Raw genomic sequence first — 22,166 nt, forward strand, 5'->3', positions numbered from 1 at the left:
TAGAAGAATGAACTAAAGCAGAAACAGGAGTAGGAGCTGCTATAGCAGCAGGAAGTCATGAAGAGAAAGGAATCTGAGCTCTCTTAGTTATAGCTGCTAAAACAATTAATATAGTTATGAGCTTTATTTCAAAAGAATTAGAAATAAAATCATAATAATAAATATAATTTCAACCACCAAAATTTAACATTCATGCAATAGAAATTAAAATAGCAACATCACCAATACGATTAGAAAGTGCAGTTAATATACCAGCACTATAAGATTTTACACTTTGATAATAAATAACTAAACAATAAGAAACTAAACCTAAACCATCTCAACCTAATAAAATTCTAATTAAATTAGGACTAATAATTAAAAAACCTATAGAAAGAATAAATATTAAAACAATATTAATAAAACGATTTATATTCTTTTCACCAGATATATAATCCTCTCTATAATAAATAACCAAAGAAGAAATATATATATAACAAAAGATATAAAAATAAGAGATATTCAATCCAAAATTAAAGTTATAACAACTATAGAACCATTTAAATTGAAAAGCTCTCACTCAACAAAAACTCTATAATCAATTATTAAATAATAAATACCTAAAATAAAAATTATAGTTCTCGAAATAAACAAAGAAAAAAAACTCAAAGAACAAATAGAAAATAAATTCACGGCCTAAGATGAAAAACTTCATATCATTGATTCCACAAAACAATATTTTTAATTAAAATACTTAAGCAAACTAAACAAAGAAATATTCACCCTTTAAACAGAGAATATTTAAAGGCAATCAATGTAAAAGTAAAAGATGATATTCACGAAAATAACCAAGAGAACAAGTATAAACACCAGAATAATAATTCCCATGCTGAGAATAAGAATATATATACAAAGTATAAACAGCTCTAAAAAAAGATAAAAAAATCAAAGCAAAGAATCTAAAAGAAGATCAAGATATAATTCTATTTAATAATCTAATTTCACCTACCAAATTTAAAGAAGGAGGAGCAGCCATATTTGATGATCTTAAAAGAAATCATCATAAAGCCATTCTTGGCATCAAATTAATTATACCCTTGTTAATTAATAATCTTTGTCTACCTAAACGTTCATAAATAATATTAGATAAACAAAATAAACCAGAAGAACATAAACCATGACCAACCATTAGAGAAAGAGAACCTACACAACCTCATCAATTCATAGTCATCAATCCACCAATAACCATTCTTATATGAGCAACAGAAGAATATGCAATTAAAGACTTTAAATCAACCTGACGAAAACAAATAAATCTTACAATAACACCCCCAGATAAACCTAAAGACAATCAAAAATAATTAAACTTTAAACCCAAATAAGAAATAACCTTTATAACACGAAAAATACCATAACCACCTAACTTTAATAAAACACCAGCAAGAATTATTCTACCTGAAATAGGGGCCTCTACATGAGCCTTAGGAAGTCATAAATGAACCAAAAACATAGGTATCTTAACTAAAAAAGCCAAAATTATAAATACATAAAACATAAAATAATAAGAACCAAAATCAACCAATAAAGGAAAATATAAAGTATTAGAAAAATCATAAACCTTAAATAAAACTAATAATAAAGGTAATCTAGCATCCAAAGTATAAAAAATTAAATAAACACCAGCCTGCAAACGCTCAGGTTGATAACCCCAACCCAAAATTAAAAGTAAAGTAGGAACTAATCTAGCCTCAAAAAAAAATATAAAAAGAAAGAAGACTTAATCTAGCAAATGAACAATAAAGCATAATTATTAAAATCAAAACCATAAAAACAAAAAAATTAGAATGATATGAACTTAAATAAACTGAACCTCTAGCAGTGATTATTAAAGAACAAATCCAAAAACTAAGTAAAATTAAACTAAAAGAAAAATAATCAATACCAAAATAATATCTAATTATATTCAAATCAGCATATGAATAAACACAAATTATAAAAACAAAACCCGACAGAAACATTAAAGAATGAACCAACCATCAACAATTATTTAATAAACAAAGAGGGATCAAAAAAATAGTTATAAATAAATACTTTAACATAAAGATAAACCAAAAGAATTAAAAAAATCATTACCATGAGAACGAATTATTGAAACTAAAATAGAAAGACCTAAAGCACCCTCACAAACAGAGAAAACTAAAAAAATAACAGGAAAAAAATAATCATAATCAAACTCAATAAGAAAAACAATAACTAACATAAATAAAGAAAGAACAATATATTCTAATCTCAAAAGAACCATTAATAAATGTTTACGTTTAGAAGACAAAACATAAACACCAGCAAAATAAATCAATAAAGAAGTAAAAATAGAGAATATAAACATTAGTTTTAATAGTTTAAAAAAAACGCCGGTCTTGTAAACCATAAATAAGTCCAGCCCCCACTTTTAAAACTTCAGAGGTGGAAAAGCTTCCATCATCGGTCCCCAAAACCGGTATTTTAAATAAACTTACCCCTGAAATGATCAAAATAATAATTATATCATTATCAAATGTAATAAATATTAATTTTATTAAATTAAGACACCCAATATCAATAATGCTTATTATCCTTCAAACCTTCCTAGTTGGATTAATAACAGGAACAATAATAGAAAGATATTGATTATCATATATTTTATTTTTAACATTTCTTGGTGGTATACTAGTATTATTTATTTACATTACAAGAATTGCATCAAACGAAATATTTCAGCCTACATCAATCACTATAATTATTACATTAATAATGTGAGTATTTATCATATTAATATTAATTATTCTAGATATATCTATATTTATAGACTTTTTCAAAAACACCGAAACTATAAATATTGATAATTCAATCAATTATCAAGAAATAACAATATCTTTAGAAAAATTATATAATAGACCAACATTCATTATTACAATAATAATAATAATTTATTTATTTTTAGCACTACTAGCAGTTGTTAAAATCACCAATATTAATCAGGGACCTATTCGTAAAATAAGATAATTACTAATGAATAAACCCTTACGATTAAGACATCCTTTAATTAAAATTATTAATAACTCTTTAATTGACTTACCTGCCCCAACAAATATTTCATTTTGATGAAATTTTGGATCCCTATTAGGGTTATGTTTGGTAATTCAAATCGTAACTGGACTATTTTTAGCTATACATTATACATCAAATATTGAAATAGCATTCAGTAGTGTAGTACACATCTGCCGAGACGTAAATAATGGTTGAATTATCCGAACCTTACACGCAAATGGAGCATCTATATTTTTTATTTGTATTTACTTACATGTAGGATGGGGAATTTACTATGGATCTTATATATATATACATACCTGAATAATTGGTACAGTGATTTTATTTTTAGTTATAGCAACTGCATTTATAGGATATGTCTTACCCTGAGGAAAAATATCTTTTTGAGGTGCAACAGTAATTACTAATTTATTATCAGCAATCCCATACTTAGGAACAGATTTAGTCCAATGAGTATGAGGAGGATTCGCTGTTGATAATGCAACATTAAATCGATTCTTCACATTCCATTTTGTATTACCATTTATTATTGCTGCTATAGCAGCAATTCATTTATTTTTTCTTCACCAAACAGGATCTAATAATCCTCTTGGACTAAATGGAGATATTGAAAAAATTCCATTCCATCCATACTTTACCTTTAAGGATTCTATTACATTTGTAATAATAACATCATTATTAATTATACTATGTTTAATTAATCCTTACCTATTAGGAGATCCAGATAACTTTGTACCTGCCAACCCATTAGTAACACCAGTTCACATTCAACCACAATGATATTTCCTATTTGCATATGCAATTCTACGATCTATCCCTAATAAGTTAGGAGGTGTTATTGCATTATTTTTATCAATTAGAATCTTAATAATTTTACCATTTTATAATAAAACACCATTCCGAGGCATTCAATTTTACCCTATTAATCAAATTTTATTCAGAATTATAGTAGTTGTTGTATGCTTACTAACGTGAATTGGTAAACGACCTGTTGAAGAACCTTATATTATAACAGGTCAAATCTTAACAATTATTTACTTCACATATTTCTTAATTAATGTCCATGTCGCAAACGCATGAGATAAATTAATTAAGGAATAAAGTTAATTAGCTTAGGAAAAGCATATGTTTTGAAAACATAAAATTAGAAGTTTAACTCTTCTATTAACTTTTCTCAAAAAATTTCACTAAACAAATGAGATAAATAAAATCTTTAAACCAACAAAGAAAATAAAAAAATTCAAAGATAAAGGTAAAAAACTTTTTCAAGCTAAGTACATTAATTTATCATAACGGAACCGTGGTAATGTTCCACGAACCCAAATAAAACCAAAAGATATAATAGCAAGCTTAATAAAAAATATAAAAGAATAAAAATCACCGCCCAAAAAAATTAAAGCCAATAACATTCTTATGAAGACAATTCTAGTATATTCAGCTAAAAAAATTAAAGTAAAACCACCCGCACCATACTCAATATTAAATCCTGAAACTAACTCAGATTCCCCTTCAGCAAAATCAAAAGGAGTACGATTAGTTTCAGCTAAGCAAGAAGCAAAACAAGCTAAAGCTAAAGGAAAAGAAATAATAATAAATCAACAATAAAGCTGATAGTTTATAAAATCAAACATATTAAAACTACCAATTAAAATAATTAAAGACAATAAAATTAAAGCTAAACTAACTTCATAAGAAATTGTTTGAGCAACAGAACGAAGAGAACCTAATAATGAATAATTTGAATTAGAAGATCAACCAGCAATTATAACAGTATAAACACCTAATCTAGTACAACATAAAAAAAATAAAAATCCATAAGAAAAAGAACACATATAAGTTAAATAAGGAAAAATTACTCAAACGGCTAAAGAAATCATTAAATTAAAAACAGGGGAAAAATAATAAAGTAGGTAATTAGATATAATAGGAATTGGCTGCTCCTTACAAATTAACTTAATAGCATCTCTAAATGGCTGAGGAATTCAAACAAAACCTACCTTATCTGGACCCTTTCGAATCTGAATATAACCTAAAACCTTACGCTCTAATAAAGTTAAAAAGGCAACACTAATTAAAACACAAATAACCAATAAAAGAAAATTCAAAATAAATATAAATAAATCATAAAGTATCAATACTATTTGTAGAAAAAATCTACATAAATGAATTCTAAATTCAACACATTAATCTGTCAAAATAGTAAATAAATTAATATTAATCAATATAACAAAAAATATTTTAACCATATGGTCCTTTCGTACTAATATGGATTAACAATCTTAGGATAGAAACCGACCTGGCTCACGCCGGTCTGAACTCAGATCATGTAAGAATTTAAAGGTTGAACAGACCTAATCATTGGGCTCCTGCACCAAAAATTTTTCTTAATCCAACATCGAGGTCGCAATCTGCTTTGTCGATATGAGCTCTCAAAAACAATTACGCTGTTATCCCTAAGGTAACTTAATCTTATGATCATAAATTATGGATCAAAATAACAAACATAAATAAATGATATAATAATGAAGAGTTTATCTATTCTTCATGTCACCCCAACAAAACATCATCATTAAATATAGAAAGACAAACAAAAAACTATATAAAAGTAAAATGTCAACCTCTATATGGTCTTCTCGTCCTAAAGAAGAATTTAAGCCTTTTGACTCAAAAGTTAAATTCAAAAATTTATTAAGAGACAGTTGATTTCTCGTCAAGCCATTCATTCCAGCCACTAATTAAGAGACTAATGATTATGCTACCTTTGCACGGTCAAAATACTGCGGCTCTTTAAAAATACGCTCAGTGAGCAGGCCAGACCTCAAAATATAAACAAGAGGACATGTTTTTGATAAACAGGCGGAAATCAATTTTGCCTAGTTCCTTATAATAAGTTCACAAGGTAAAAATTTCATACAAATAAATATACTAATTCTATCATTATTACAAAAATTTTAAAATTAAATTAATAATCTTAATAAAAAACCTAAAATATTTATAAAATCAAAATAAAAAATAATGAACTAAAACGTAATCTTAAAGATAGCTGGTTTAAAGCTTACTATTATATTTCTATAAAATAAATTAATGGTTATTAACTTCAAAGCTTATCCCTTAAAGAATAAATAAGTTAATATTTTTACTTAAAAAATTAAATAAAAACAAATAACTTTAAAAAATTAAATTTTTTCTTAAGAAACTAGATATCTTGGGAAACGATTAACATCTCATTTCTATAAATAATTTAATAATAATTATGATACATTAACTATAAATTATTTATAAATCAACCCAAATCAAGACAAGTAAAATAAATACTAAAATTTTGATAAACCCTGATACAAAAGGTACAATAAATAAAATCTACTTAAAAAAATTTAAAATAATATTTCATAAAACACTTACAATACACCAATAAACTATAATTTAAAAAATCAATTCTATAAAATATACTAAGACAAAAATACAATAAAATTATTTATATTAAATAATTAAATAAACAAAAAATAAATATAATAAAATAAATAATCAAGATATCCTGATTTGCACAGAAAAATTTTCAGTGTAAATGAAACACTTTACTAATAAGTTATATATTGAAACTCTTCCTAGATACACTTTCCAGTACATCTACTATGTTACGACTTATCTCATCTAAATTGAAGCTACTTTAAAATAAAATAGAATAATCAATAATGAGAGCGACGGGCGATGTGTACACATCTCAGAGCCAATATCAGTTAAATTAAATAAATTAAATTACTATCAAATCCACCTTCATTAACAGTATTTCACTATCAAATCCGTTATAAACAAAAATCTATTGTAACCCACCTCCTCTTAACTATAAGCTGCACCTTGACCTGAAATATTTTATAATTATAAATCTTGAGAATTATTACTCTAAAAAGATTCTCTGATAACGGAGATATACAAACAAATAAATTAAGTAGAGTAAATCGTGTATTATCAATCATGGGGTAGGTTCCTCTGAATGGAATGAGATACCGCCAAATTCTTTGGGTTTAAAGACCTTAACTAATAGTACCCTGGTAAATATAATTAACATTTAAAATAATAGGGTATCTAATCCTAGTTTATTATTTAAATTTCACAGATTCATAAAAAGGGCCACAAATAAATATTAACATTTCACCTTACAAATTTATATTTCAACCCTAATAATATAAACAACTGTTTTAACCAATAATATTCACTTGTATCAATCGTATAGCCGCGGCTGCTGGCACGAATTATGCCGATACTAAATCAATTTCTAAATCCAAAATCACTTGATAATTAAATCAAATTACTGCAAAAAGAACATTTAGTCTAACAAAACTTACATATAATACAAAGAAAAAGTGAATAAACAAGCAAGAATAAAACTTTTAAAAATAAAAAATAAGAAAATTTTAAATCTATTAATTCAGGAAAAAATAAAAGATTCAAATATTTAAAGAAAAAAAAAGAAAAAAACCACAAACATTAACAAAAAAAAAAAGAAATGCCCCTATGTATGACCACAACAACTTCTCTATTATATATATTTAAAGATTAATATGGAACATGAATAGCAATAAATGTATTATATTCTTTCTTATTTGATCTTTCTTTTCACTAATAAATAAATAAAGATTAAATAATATAATAAATATATTTTATACAATTATGTAATTTAATATAATATGTTATTAATATGAATTCTTTTTTTTATATTAAGTTAACTTACATATATATTAGTTAAAAAATCTAATTATAGATAATTTACATAATTATATTATTATAATTAATATAATTATTTATATTAATTATAATATTTTATATTTAAATTAATAATTTTATTTATTATATCCAATTATAATAATATTAAATATTAAATTACATATTATTATAAATATTATATTATAATAACCTATTTTAAGCTAAAAACATAAGTAGCTATAATCCTAGGTAAATAATTGCATTAAAATAATCAATTGATAATGGTAAGATGAACTTATAATACTTTAATTTCAATTAAATGTAATATATTAATATAAATTATTTATTATATATATATAAAAAAAATAAAATGAGCAGGATAAATTAATCCTAATTAAACAAAATAATACATAAAAGAATTTAAAAAAAAAACTTACGATTTATATATTAAATAAATGAAGTGCCTGATTAAAGGGTTACCTTGATAGGGTAAATAAAGTAAATAAAATTACCTTCATTAAAATTACATAAGATAGAATTAAACTACCTCCTTTAGTATCAAAAACTAACGTGCATCATACACCTTAATGTAAAAAGGTAAGCTAAACAAGCTAATGGGTTCATACCCCATTTATAGAGGTATCAATCCTCTCCTTTTTAATGACCAACAACTCTACAAAACTTCTCTTCCTATCAACATTAATGATAGGAACGATCCTGTCCATTTCATCAAATTCCTGATTTGGGGTTTGAATAGGACTTGAGATCAACTTGCTTTCATTTATTCCGCTCCTAACAAGAAATAAAAATATAATAATAAATGAATCATCAATTAAATATTTTATTGTCCAAGCAATACCATCGACAATATTATTATTTTCAATTTTGCTGATTCAAATAAAATATCCCATGGGATGGGAAACAGAATTTATCCCATCAATAATAATTAGATCTAGACTATTATTAAAGATTGGAGCTGCACCTTTCCATTTCTGATTTCCAGAAGTTATAGGAGCATCAAGATGAAATAATTGTTTAACATTAATAACATGACAAAAAATCGCCCCAATAATGGTCTTATCTTATTGTATTCAATTAAGAACTTTTATTTGAACAATTATTATCTTAAGAATTATTATTGGGGCAATAGGAGGTTTAAATCAAACATCCTTACGACAACTTTTAGCATATTCATCAATCAGACATCTAGGTTGAATAATTAGATCATTAACAGTCAGAGAAAACATCTGAGAACTATACTTCATTATTTACTCACTATTAAGATTAATTATAGTTTTATTATTTAAGCAAATAAATTTATTTTTCATAAATCAAATTTATTCAGCCAGAAATATAAAAACCGAAATTAAATTCATAATATTCTTATCTTTATTATCTTTAGGTGGACTACCACCATTCCTTGGATTCTTACCAAAATGAATTGTAATACAATCATTAATAGAAAACAATATAACAACTATTATAACTATTATAGTTGTATTAACTACAATTACACTCTACTACTATATACGTATTAGATTCTCAGCTCTAATTATATCATACACAGAAAATTCGTGATCTATAAAGATAAAGTCCCAAAAATCAAGAATCATTCTTCCTATAACAGTAATAATTTCAACAATAGGATTGATTTCAACATCAACCTTAATTTCATTATACTAAGGACTTAAGTTAATCAAACTAATAACCTTCAAAGTTATAATTAAAAGAATAATCTTCTAGGCCTTAGTAAAATTTTACACCTCTAGAATTGCAGTCTAGAATCATAATTGAATATAAGACCTAAATATGATAAGAGAGAAAACATCTCATAAGTAGATTTACAGTCTACCACCTAAAATTCAGCCATCTTACCGCAAAAATGATTATTCTCAACAAACCATAAGGACATTGGTACTTTATACTTCATATTTGGAGCATGAGCAGGAATAGTAGGAACATCAATAAGAATACTTATTCGTGCTGAACTTGGCCAACCCGGATCTCTAATTGGGGATGACCAGATTTATAATGTTATTATTACAGCTCACGCATTCATAATAATTTTCTTTATAGTAATACCTATTATAATTGGTGGATTTGGTAATTGACTTGTTCCACTAATAATTGGTGCACCAGATATAGCATTTCCACGAATAAATAATATAAGTTTTTGATTACTACCACCTTCACTAACCCTTCTTCTTACATCTTCTATAGTAGATAATGGTGCTGGTACAGGATGAACAGTTTACCCTCCTCTAGCAGGAGCTATTGCACACGGGGGTGCATCTGTAGATCTAGCTATTTTTTCACTGCACTTAGCAGGTGTATCATCTATTCTTGGTGCAGTGAATTTCATTACAACAGCAATTAATATACGATCAGAAAGTATAACTTTAGATCAAACACCTTTATTTGTATGATCTGTAGCTATTACAGCATTACTTCTCCTTCTTTCACTTCCAGTTTTAGCAGGAGCTATTACTATATTATTAACAGATCGAAATTTAAATACATCATTCTTTGACCCTGCAGGAGGGGGTGACCCAATTCTATATCAACATCTATTTTGATTCTTTGGACACCCAGAAGTTTATATTTTAATTCTACCGGGGTTCGGAATTATTTCACATATTGTATGTCAAGAAAGAGGAAAAATTGAATCATTTGGAACATTAGGTATAATTTATGCTATACTATCAATTGGACTAATAGGATTTATTGTATGAGCACATCATATATTTACAGTAGGAATGGATGTTGACACACGAGCATATTTTACATCAGCAACAATAATTATTGCTGTACCTACAGGAATTAAGGTATTTAGATGATTAGCTACATTATATGGAACTAAATTCAAGTTCAATCCACCATTATTGTGAGCTCTAGGATTTATTTTCCTATTTACAATTGGTGGATTAACAGGATTAGTATTAGCAAATTCATCACTTGATATTGTATTACATGATACATATTATGTAGTAGCCCACTTTCATTATGTATTATCTATAGGAGCAGTATTTGCAATTATAGGAGGTGTCATTCAATGATATCCACTATTTACAGGATTAACTATAAATAATACATGATTAAAAATCCAATTTACAATTATATTCATTGGAGTAAATTTAACATTCTTTCCTCAACACTTCCTAGGATTAGCAGGAATACCTCGACGATACTCTGACTACCCAGACGCATATACATCATGAAACGTAGTATCAAGAATTGGGTCTACAATTTCTATTGTAGGAATCATTATATTCATTGTAATTATATGAGAAAGAATGATTACAAACCGAGCAATTATATTTAGAGCTAACATAAGAAGATCAACAGAATGACTACAAAATAACCCTCCTGCAGAACATAGTTACTCAGAATTACCATTAATCTCTAGATTCTAATATGGCAGATTAGTGCAGTAGATTTAAGCTCTACAAATAAAGGTTTGACCTTTTATTAGAAAATATTTATTAATGGCAACATGATCAAATTTATCTCTTCAAGATGGAGCTTCACCATTAATGGAGCAATTATCATTCTTTCATGATCATACTATGGTCGTATTATTATTAATTACAGTAATTGTAGGTTATGCCCTAAGTTATATATTATTTATTGCCTATTCTAACCGTAATATACTTCATGGACATTTAATTGAAACAATCTGAACAGCTTTACCAGCAATTACATTAATTTTTATTGCCCTTCCATCATTACGACTATTATATTTACTTGATGATTCAGTAGATGCAATAATTACAATTAAAACCATTGGACGACAATGATATTGAAGATATGAATATTCAGACTTCATAGACGTAGAATTTGACACTTATATAACACCAGAACAAGACCTAGAAAATGATGGATTCCGACTACTAGATGTAGATAACCGAACAATCCTACCAATAAATACAGAAGTACGAGTATTAACAAGAGCATCAGATGTTCTACACTCATGAGCAGTTCCTGCATTAGGGGTTAAAATTGATGCAACGCCAGGTCGGTTAAATCAAGGAACATTCACAATAAATCGACCTGGATTATTCTTTGGACAATGCTCAGAAATCTGTGGAGCAAACCACAGATTTATACCAATTGTAATTGAAAGAACTTCAGTAAATTTATTTATTAAGTGATTATCTAAGATAATTTAAGGAGTTAGTTAAAATAAATAACATTAGAGTGTCAATCTAAAGTAACTAAAAAAAATTAGTACACCTTGAAATTCATCAGATGACTGAAAGTAAGTAATGGTCTCTTAAACCAAATAATAGTAAATTAACGACTACTTCTGATGGGGAAATTATATCCAAATCCCTCAAATATCCCCTCTTATATGATTCTCACTATTCATTATATTTTCAGCTACATTAATCTTGTTTAATCAAATAAACTTCTTCTCATTTAAACCTAACCTTATTAAAAGAGCAGAAAAAGGAACAATTGAAATAAAAAACTTAAATTGAAAATGATAACAAATCTATTCTCAACATTTGACCCATCAACTAACATCTTTAATTTATCATTAAATTGAACTAGAACATTTCTAGGACTATTATTAATCCCATCACTATTTTGACTTACACCATCACGAATTAACATTATCTGAAATAAACTAAATTTAACCTTACATAATGAATTTAAAACACTTCTTGGACCAAAATCATTTAATGGAACAACATTCATTTTCATCTCAATTTTTATTATAATATTATTTAACAATTTCATAGGATTATTCCCTTATATTTTTACTAGAACAAGACATTTAGCATTAACATTTGCAATTGCCCTACCTATATGGCTAAGATTTATATTATTTGGATGAATTAACCATACTAATCATATATTTACACACCTTGTACCACAAGGTACACCGCCTGCATTAATATCATTTATAGTACTAATTGAAACAATTAGTAATGTTATTCGACCAGGTACATTAGCAGTACGGTTGGCAGCAAATATAATTGCAGGACACTTATTATTAACCTTATTAGGAAACACAGGACCATCTATAGCAATAAACTTAATCTCATTACTAATTATTGGACAAATACTTCTATTAATTCTAGAATCAGCAGTAGCAATAATTCAAGCCTATGTTTTCTCAATTCTAAGAACTCTATATTCTAGAGAAGTATATTAAACCTATGTTAACAACTCACTCAAACCACCCATTCCACTTAGTAGACTATAGACCTTGACCATTAACAGGAGCAATTGGAGCAATAGTCCTAGTATCAGGACTAGCAAAATGATTCCACCTATTTAATATTAACTTATTCATAATTGGATTTGGAATTACCCTACTAACTATAATTCAATGATGACGAGATGTAGTACGAGAAGGAACATATCAAGGATTACATACAGGATTTGTATCAATTGGATTACGATGAGGAATAATTTTATTTATTGCATCAGAGGTATTATTTTTCGTTTCTTTTTTTTGAGCATTCTTTAGAAGAAGAAGACGCACCAACAATTGAACTAGGAATACTATGACCTAAAATAGGAATTCAACCCTTTAACCCTATACAAATTCCATTACTTAATACAGCTATTCTTTTAGCATCAGGAGTAACAGTAACATGAGCACATCATAGTTTAATGGAATCTAATCATACTCAAGCACTACAAGGATTATTCTTCGCAGTGTTATTAGGACTATACTTTACAATACTTCAAGCATATGAATATTGAGAAGCACCTTTTACCATTGCAGATGCAGTTTATGGATCAACATTCTTTGTTGCAACAGGATTCCATGGTTTACACGTAATTATTGGAACAACCTTTTTATCAACATGTCTACTTCGACACTCAATAAATCAATTTTCACCAAGACATCACTTTGGATTTGAAGCAGCAGCATGATACTGACACTTGGTAGACGTAGTATGATTATTCTTATATATCTCTATTTATTGATGAGGTAGATAATTGTTTTTCTAGTATAAATAGTACATTTGACTTCCAATCAGAAAACTTGATATAAATCAAGAAAAACAATTCTAATTCTATCAACAAGAGTTTTCATTAGATTTATTATTCCAATAATTGTTATAATCCTGGCAACAACACTATCAAAAAAATTAATTAATGATCGAGAAAAAAGATCACCAGTTGAATGTGGGTTTGATCCAAAAAGATCAGCACGAATACCATTCTCAATACGATTCTTCCTAATCGCAGTAATCTTTTTAATTTTTGATGTAGAAATTGCACTAATTCTACCAATTGTAATTATTTTTAAAACTTCAGACATTATAATCTGAACAGTATCAACAATATTTTTTATTCTAGTTCTATTAGGAGGACTATACCATGAATGAAACCAAGGAGCATTACAATGAGCAGAATAAAGGGTTGTAGTTAAATATAACATTTGGGTTGCATTCAAAAAGTATTGATATTATCAATCAACCTTAAATAGAATAAGAAGCGAAATATTGCAGTCACTTTCGACCTGGAAGATTGGTATGTACTACCCTTATTCTTATTAATTGAAGCCAAAAAGAGGCGTATTACTGTTAATAATATAATTGAACTATAATAGTTCCAATTAAGGAAATGTAAAGCCAATATGAAAGCTGCTAACTTTTTATATTAGCGGTTAAACTCCGTTAACATTTCTAGAATTTATATAGTTTAAATAAAACATTACATTTTCACTGTAAAAATAATATATCTATATTTATAAATACTTAAAAGTAAAAATACTTCCTTAACATCTTCAGTGTCACGCTCTAATTATAAGCTATTTAAGTAAACGAAAAACAATATTACCAAAATAAATATTCAAAAAATAAAAGTTAAAAGATAAATCTTGAAATTAGAATCATATCAACCTTGAATATAACCAATTAAATAAATAAATAATCTATATAAACCTTGACCACCAAGTAATTCACCTCAACCATAATCAAATGACTTAGATGAATAATAACCTATTTTTAAAGGAATATATCTAATAAACTTAGTTGAAAGAAAAGGTATAAATCATATAGAACCAGCAAATCTAACAAAAGAAAGTATACTTAAAGAAAATAAATTATGAGAAAAATCAAAATTAGAAATAAGATAACCTAAATAAGCACCTAAAATAACAACTGTAATAGTTAAAAACTTTAAATAATAAGGTAAAGCAATCACATGAGGAATAGGAAAAATTAATCAAGATAAAAGACTACCACCAAAAACAGCAACAAACAATAGACCAATTATTCCAAATGAAATATAATAACCCTTATCATCAAAAGAAAATCTAGAATAAAAATTATTATCACCAGATATTGAATAATAAAACAAACGAAAAGAATAAGAAGCAGTTAAACCAGTAGAAAAAAAATAAAGAAAAAAATTAAACAATTAATTCATCTTAAACAAACCATCTCAAGAATTAAATCCTTTGAATAAAATCCCGCTAAAAAAGGTATTCCACACAAAGATAAACTAGAAACATTAAAACAAACTGAAGTTAAAGGTATGAAATTAACAATTGATCCTATAAAACGAATATCCTGAGAATCCTTCAAATTATGAATTATTGAACCTGCACATATAAATAATAATGCCTTAAATAAAGCATGAGCCAATAAATGAAAAAATGCAAGCTTTGGATAACCTATAGTCAAAATTCTTATTATTAAACCAAGTTGTCTTAAAGTAGAAAGAGCAATAATCTTCTTTAAATCAAACTCAAAATTAGCGCCCAATCCAGCCATAAATATAGTTATACAACCAATTAAAAGTAAAAATCAACCACAATTATAAGTATCCAATATTGGTCTAAAACGAATTAATAAATAAACACCAGCAGTAACAAGAGTAGAAGAATGAACTAAAGCAGAAACAGGAGTAGGAGCTGCTATAGCAGCAGGAAGTCATGAAGAGAAAGGAATCTGAGCTCTCTTAGTTATAGCTGCTAAAACAATTAATATAGTAATGAGCTTTATTTCAAAAGAATTAGAAATAAAATCATAATAATAAATATAATTTCAACCACCAAAATTTAACATTCATGCAATAGAAATTAAAATAGCAACATCACCAATACGATTAGAAAGTGCAGTTAATATACCAGCACTATAAGATTTTACATTTTGATAATAAATAACTAAACAATAAGAAACTAAACCTAAACCATCTCAACCTAATAAAATTCTAATTAAATTAGGACTAATAATTAAAAAACCTATAGAAAGAATAAATATTAAAACAATAATAATAAAACGATTTATATTCTTTTCACCAGATATATAATCCTCTCTATAATAAATAACCAAAGAAGAAATATATATAACAAAAGATATAAAAATAAGAGATATTCAATCCAAAATTAAAGTTATAACAACTATAGAACCATTTAAATTGAAAAGCTCTCACTCAACAAAAACTCTATAATCAATTATTAAATAATAAATACCTAAAATAAAAATTATAGTTCTCGAAATAAACAAAGAAAAAAAACTGAAAGAACAAATAGAAAATAAATTCACGGCCTAAGATGAAAAACTTCATATCATTGATTCCACAAAACAATATTTTTAATTAAAAAACTTAAGCAAACTAAACAAAGAAATATTCACCCTTTAAACAGAGAATATTTAAAGGCAATCAATGTAAAAGTAAAAGATGATATTCACGAAAATAACCAAGAGAACAAGTATAAACACCAGAATAATAATTCCCATGCTGAGAATAAGAATATATATACAAAGTATAAACAGCTCTAAAAAAAGATAAAAAAATCAAAGCAAAGAATCTAAAAGAAGATCAAGATATAATTCTATTTAATAATCTAATTTCACCTACCAAATTTAAAGAAGGAGGAGCAGCCATATTTGATGATCTTAAAAGAAATCATCATAAAGCCATTCTTGGCATCAAATTAATTATACCCTTGTTAATTAATAATCTTCGTCTACCTAAACGTTCATAAATAATATTAGATAAACAAAATAAACCAGAAGAACATAAACCATGACCAACCATTAGAGAAAGAGAACCTACACAACCTCATCAATTCATAGTCATCAATCCACCAATAACCATTCTTATATGAGCAACAGAAGAATATGCAATTAAAGACTTTAAATCAACCTGACGAAAACAAATAAATCTTACAATAACACCCCCAGATAAACCTAAAGACAATCAAAAATATTTAATCTTTAAACCCAAATAAGAAATAACCTTTATAACACGAAAAATACCATAACCACCTAACTTTAATAAAACACCAGCAAGAATTATTCTACCTGAAATAGGGGCCTCTACATGAGCCTTAGGAAGTCATAAATGAACCAAAAACATAGGTATCTTAACTAAAAAAGCCAAAATTATAAATACATAAAACATAAAATAATAAGAACCAAAATCAACCAATAAAGGAAAATATAAAGTATTAGAAAAATCATAAACCTTAAATAAAACTAATAATAAAGGTAATCTAGCAACCAAAGTATAAAAAATTAAATAAACACCAGCCTGCAAACGCTCAGGTTGATAACCCCAACCCAAAATTAAAAGTAAAGTAGGAACTAATCTAGCCTCAAAAAAATATAAAAAGAAAGAAGACTTAATCTAGCAAATGAACAATAAAGCATAATTATTAAAATCAAAACCATAAAAACAAAAAAATTAGAATGATATGAACTTAAATAAACTGAACCTCTAGCAGTGATTATTAAAGAACAAATCCAAAAACTAAGTAAAATTAAACTAAAAGAAAAATAATCAATACCAAAATAATATCTAATTATATTCAAATCAGCATATGAATAAACACAAATTATAAAAACAAAACCCGACAGAAACATTAAAGAATGAACCAACCATCAACAATTATTTAATAAACAAAGAGGGATCAAAAAAATAGTTATAAATAAATACTTTAACATAAAGATAAACCAAAAGAATTAAAAAAATCATTACCATGAGAACGAATTATTGAAACTGAAATAGAAAGACCTAAAGCACCCTCACAAACAGAAAAAACTAAAAAAAAACAGGAAAAAAATAATCATAATCAAACTCAATAAGAAAAACAATAACTAACTTAAATAAAGAAAGAACAATATATTCTAATCTCAAAAGAACCATTAATAAATGTTTACGTTTAGAAGAAAAAACATAAACACCAACAAAATAAATCAATAAAGAAGTAAAAATAGAGAATATAAACATTAGTTTTAATAGTTTAAAAAAAAACGCCGGTCTTGTAAACCGGAAATAAGTCCAGCCCCCACTTTTAAAACTTCAGAGGTGGCAAAAGCTTCCATCATCGGTCCCCAAAACCGGTATTTTAAATAAACTAACCCCTGAAATGATCAAAATAATAATTATATCATTATCAAATGTAATAAATATTAATTTTATTAAATTAAGACACCCAATATCAATAATGCTTTTTATTATCCTTCAAACCTTCCTAGTTGGATTAATAACAGGAACAATAATAGAAAGATATTGATTATCATATATTTTATTTTTAACATTTCTTGGTGGTATACTAGTATTATTTATTTACATTACAAGAATTGCATCAAACGAAATATTTCAGCCTAAATCAATCACTATAATTATTACATTAATAATGTGAGTATTTATCATATTAATATTAATTATTCTAGATATATCTATATTTATAGACTTTTTCAAAAACACCGAAACTATAAATATTGATAATTCAATCAATTATCAAGAAATAACAATATCTTTAGAAAAATTATATAATAGACCAACATTCATTATTACAATAATAATAATAATTTATTTATTTTTAGCACTACTAGCAGTTGTTAAAATCACTAATATTAATCAGGGACCTATTCGTAAAATAAGATAATTACTAATGAATAAACCCTTACGATTAAGACATCCTTTAATTAAAATTATTAATAACTCTTTAATTGACTTACCTGCCCCAACAAATATTTCATTTTGATGAAATTTTGGATCCCTATTAGGGTTATGTTTGGTAATTCAAATCGTAACTGGACTATTTTTAGCTATACATTATACATCAAATATTGAAATAGCATTCAGTAGTGTAGTACACATCTGCCGAGACGTAAATAATGGTTGAATTATCCGAACCTTACACGCAAATGGAGCATCTATATTTTTTATTTGTATTTACTTACATGTAGGACGGGGAATTTACTATGGATCTTATATATATATATATATACATACCTGAATAATTGGTACAGTGATTTTATTTTTAGTTATAGCAACTGCATTTATAGGATATGTCTTACCCTGAGGCCAAATATCTTTTTGAGGTGCAACAGTAATTACTAATTTATTATCAGCAATCCCATACTTAAGAACAGATTTAGTCCAATGAGTATGAGGAGGATTTGCTGTTGATAATGCAACATTAAATCGATTCTTCACATTCCATTTTGTATTACCATTTATTATTGCTGCTATAGCAGCAATTCATTTATTTTTTCTTCACCAAACAGGATCTAATAATCCTCTTGGACTAAATGGAGATATTGAAAAAATTCCATTCCATCCATACTTTACCTTTAAGGATTCTATTACATTTGTAATAATAACATCATTATTAATTATACTATGTTTAATTAATCCTTACCTATTAGGAGATCCAGATAACTTTGTACCTGCCAACCCATTAGTAACACCAGTTCACATTCAACCACAATGATATTTCCTATTTGCATATGCAATTCTACGATCTATCCCTAATAAGTTAGGAGGTGTTATTGCATTATTTTTATCAATTAGAATCTTAATAATTTTACCATTTTATAATAAAACACCATTCCGAGGCATTCAATTTTACCCTATTAATCAAATTTTATTCAGAATTATAGTAGTTGTTGTATGCTTACTAACGTGAATTGGTAAACGACCTGTTGAAGAACCTTATATTATAACAGGTCAAATCTTAACAATTATTTACTTCACATATTTCTTAATTAATGTCCATGTCGCAAACGCATGAGATAAATTAATTAAGGAATAAAGTTAATTAGCTTAGGAAAAGCATATGTTTTGAAAACATAAAATTAGAAGTTTAACTCTTCTATTAACTTTTCTCAAAAAATTTCACTAAACAAATGAGATAAATAAAATCTTTAAACCAACAAAGAAAATAAAAAAATTCAAAGATAAAGGTAAAAAACTTTTTCAAGCTAAGTACATTAATTTATCATAACGGAACCGTGGTAATGTTCCACGAACCCAAATAAAACCAAAAGATATAATAGCAAGCTTAATAAAAAATATAAAAGAATAAAAATCACCGCCCAAAAAAATTAAAGCCAATAACATTCTTATGAAGACAATTCTAGTATATTCAGCTAAAAAAATTAAAGTAAAACCACCCGCACCATACTCAATATTAAATCCTGAAACTAACTCAGATTCCCTTTCAGCAAAATCAAAAGGAGTACGATTAGTTTCAGCTAAGCAAGAAGCAAAACAAGCTAAAGCTAAAGGAAAAGAAATAATAATAAATCCACAATAAAGCTGATAGTTTATAAAATCAAACATATTAAAACTACCAATTAAAATAATTAAAGACAATAAAATTAAAGCTAAACTAACTTCATAAGAAATTGTTTGAGCAACAGAACGAAGAGAACCTAATAATGAATAATTTGAATTAGAAGATCAACCAGCAATTATAACAGTATAAACTCCTAATCTAGTACAACATAAAAAAAATAAAAATCCATAAGAAAAAGAACACATATAAGTTAAATAAGGAAAAATTACTCAAACGGCTAAAGAAATCATTAAATTAAAAAAAGGGGAAAAATAATAAAGTAGGTAATTAGATATAATAGGAATTGGCTGCTCCTTACAAATTAACTTAATAGCATCTCTAAATGGCTGAGGAATTCCAACAAAACCTACCTTATTTGGACCCTTTCGAATCTGAATATAACCTAAAACCTTACGCTCTAATAAAGTTAAAAAGGCAACACTAATTAAAACACAAATAACCAATAAAAGAAAATTCAAAATAAATATAAATAAATCATAAAGTATCAATACTATTTGTAGAAAAAATCTACATAAATGAATTCTAAATTCAACACATTAATCTGTCAAAATAGTAAATAAATTAATATTAATCAATATAACAAAAAATATTTTAACCATATGGTCCTTTCGTTCTAATATGGATTAACAATCTTAGGATAGAAACCGACCTGGCTCACGCCGGTCTGAACTCAGATCATGTAAGAATTTAAAGGTCGAACAGACCTAATCATTGGGCTCCTGCACCCAAAATTTTTCTTAATCCAACATCGAGGTCGCAATCTGCTTTGTCGATATGAGCTCTCAAAAACAATTACGCTGTTATCCCTAAGGTAACTTAATCTTATGATCATAAATTGATATAATAATGAAGAGTTTATCTATTCTTCATGTCACCCCAACAAAACATCATCATTAAATATAGAAAGACAAACAAAAATCTATATAAAAGTAAAATGTCAAGCTCTATAATGTCTTCTCGTCCTAAAGAAGAATTTAAGCCTTTTGACTCAAAAGTTAAATTCAAAAATTTATTAAGAGACAGTTGATTTCTCGTCAAGCCATTCATTCCAGCCACTAATTAAGAGACTAATGATTATGCTACCTTTGCACGGTCAAAATACCGCGGCTCTTTAAAAATACGCTCAGTGAGCACGCCAGACCTCAAAATATAAACAAGAGGACATGTTTTTGATAAACAGGCGGAAATCAATTTTGCCTAGTTCCTTATAATAAGTTCACAAGGTAAAAATTTCATACAAATAAATATACTAATTCTATCATTATTACAAAAATTTTAAAATTAAATTAATAATCTTAATAAAAAACCTAAAATATTTATAAAATCAAAATAAAAAATAATGAACTAAAACGTAATCTTAAAGATAGCTGGTTTAAAGCTTACTATTATATTTCTATAAAATAAATTATAGGTTATTAACTTCAAAGCTTATCCCTTAAAGAATAAATAAGTTAATATTTTTACTTAAAAAATTAAATAAAAACAAATAACTTTAAAAAATTAAATTTTTTCTTAAGAAACTAGATATCTTGGGAAACGATTAACATCTCATTTCTATAAATAATTTAATAATAATTATGATACATTAACTATAAATTATTTAAAAATCAACCCAAATCGAGACAAGTAAAATAATGTTTGTGGTTTTTTTCTTTTTTTTTCTTTAAATATTTGAATCTTTTATTTTTTCCTGAATTAATAGATTTAAAATTTTCTTATTTTTTATTTTTAAAAGTTTTATTCTTGCTTGTTTATTCACTTTTTCTTTGTATTATATGTAAGTTTTGTTAGACTAAATGTTCTTTTTGCAGTAATTTGATTTAATTATCAAGTG

General features: G+C 26.4%; 1 long non-coding RNA gene across 1 annotated transcript; it reads right to left on the minus strand.

Moving 5' to 3' along the window:
• Nucleotides 1-5,266: 5,266 nt before the first annotated feature.
• Nucleotides 5,267-21,962, minus strand: LOC126313203 (uncharacterized). The gene is made up of 2 exons (XR_007555076.1): nt 21,037-21,962; nt 5,267-5,417 (listed from the first exon to the last, which is right to left on the minus strand). It is a non-coding gene; the product is annotated as an uncharacterized LOC126313203 (long non-coding RNA).
• Nucleotides 21,963-22,166: the final 204 nt, after the last annotated feature.

Source organism: Schistocerca gregaria, unplaced genomic scaffold (assembly GCF_023897955.1).
Source record: "Schistocerca gregaria isolate iqSchGreg1 unplaced genomic scaffold, iqSchGreg1.2 ptg000470l, whole genome shotgun sequence".
Classification (NCBI taxonomy): Eukaryota; Metazoa; Arthropoda; class Insecta; order Orthoptera; family Acrididae; genus Schistocerca; species Schistocerca gregaria.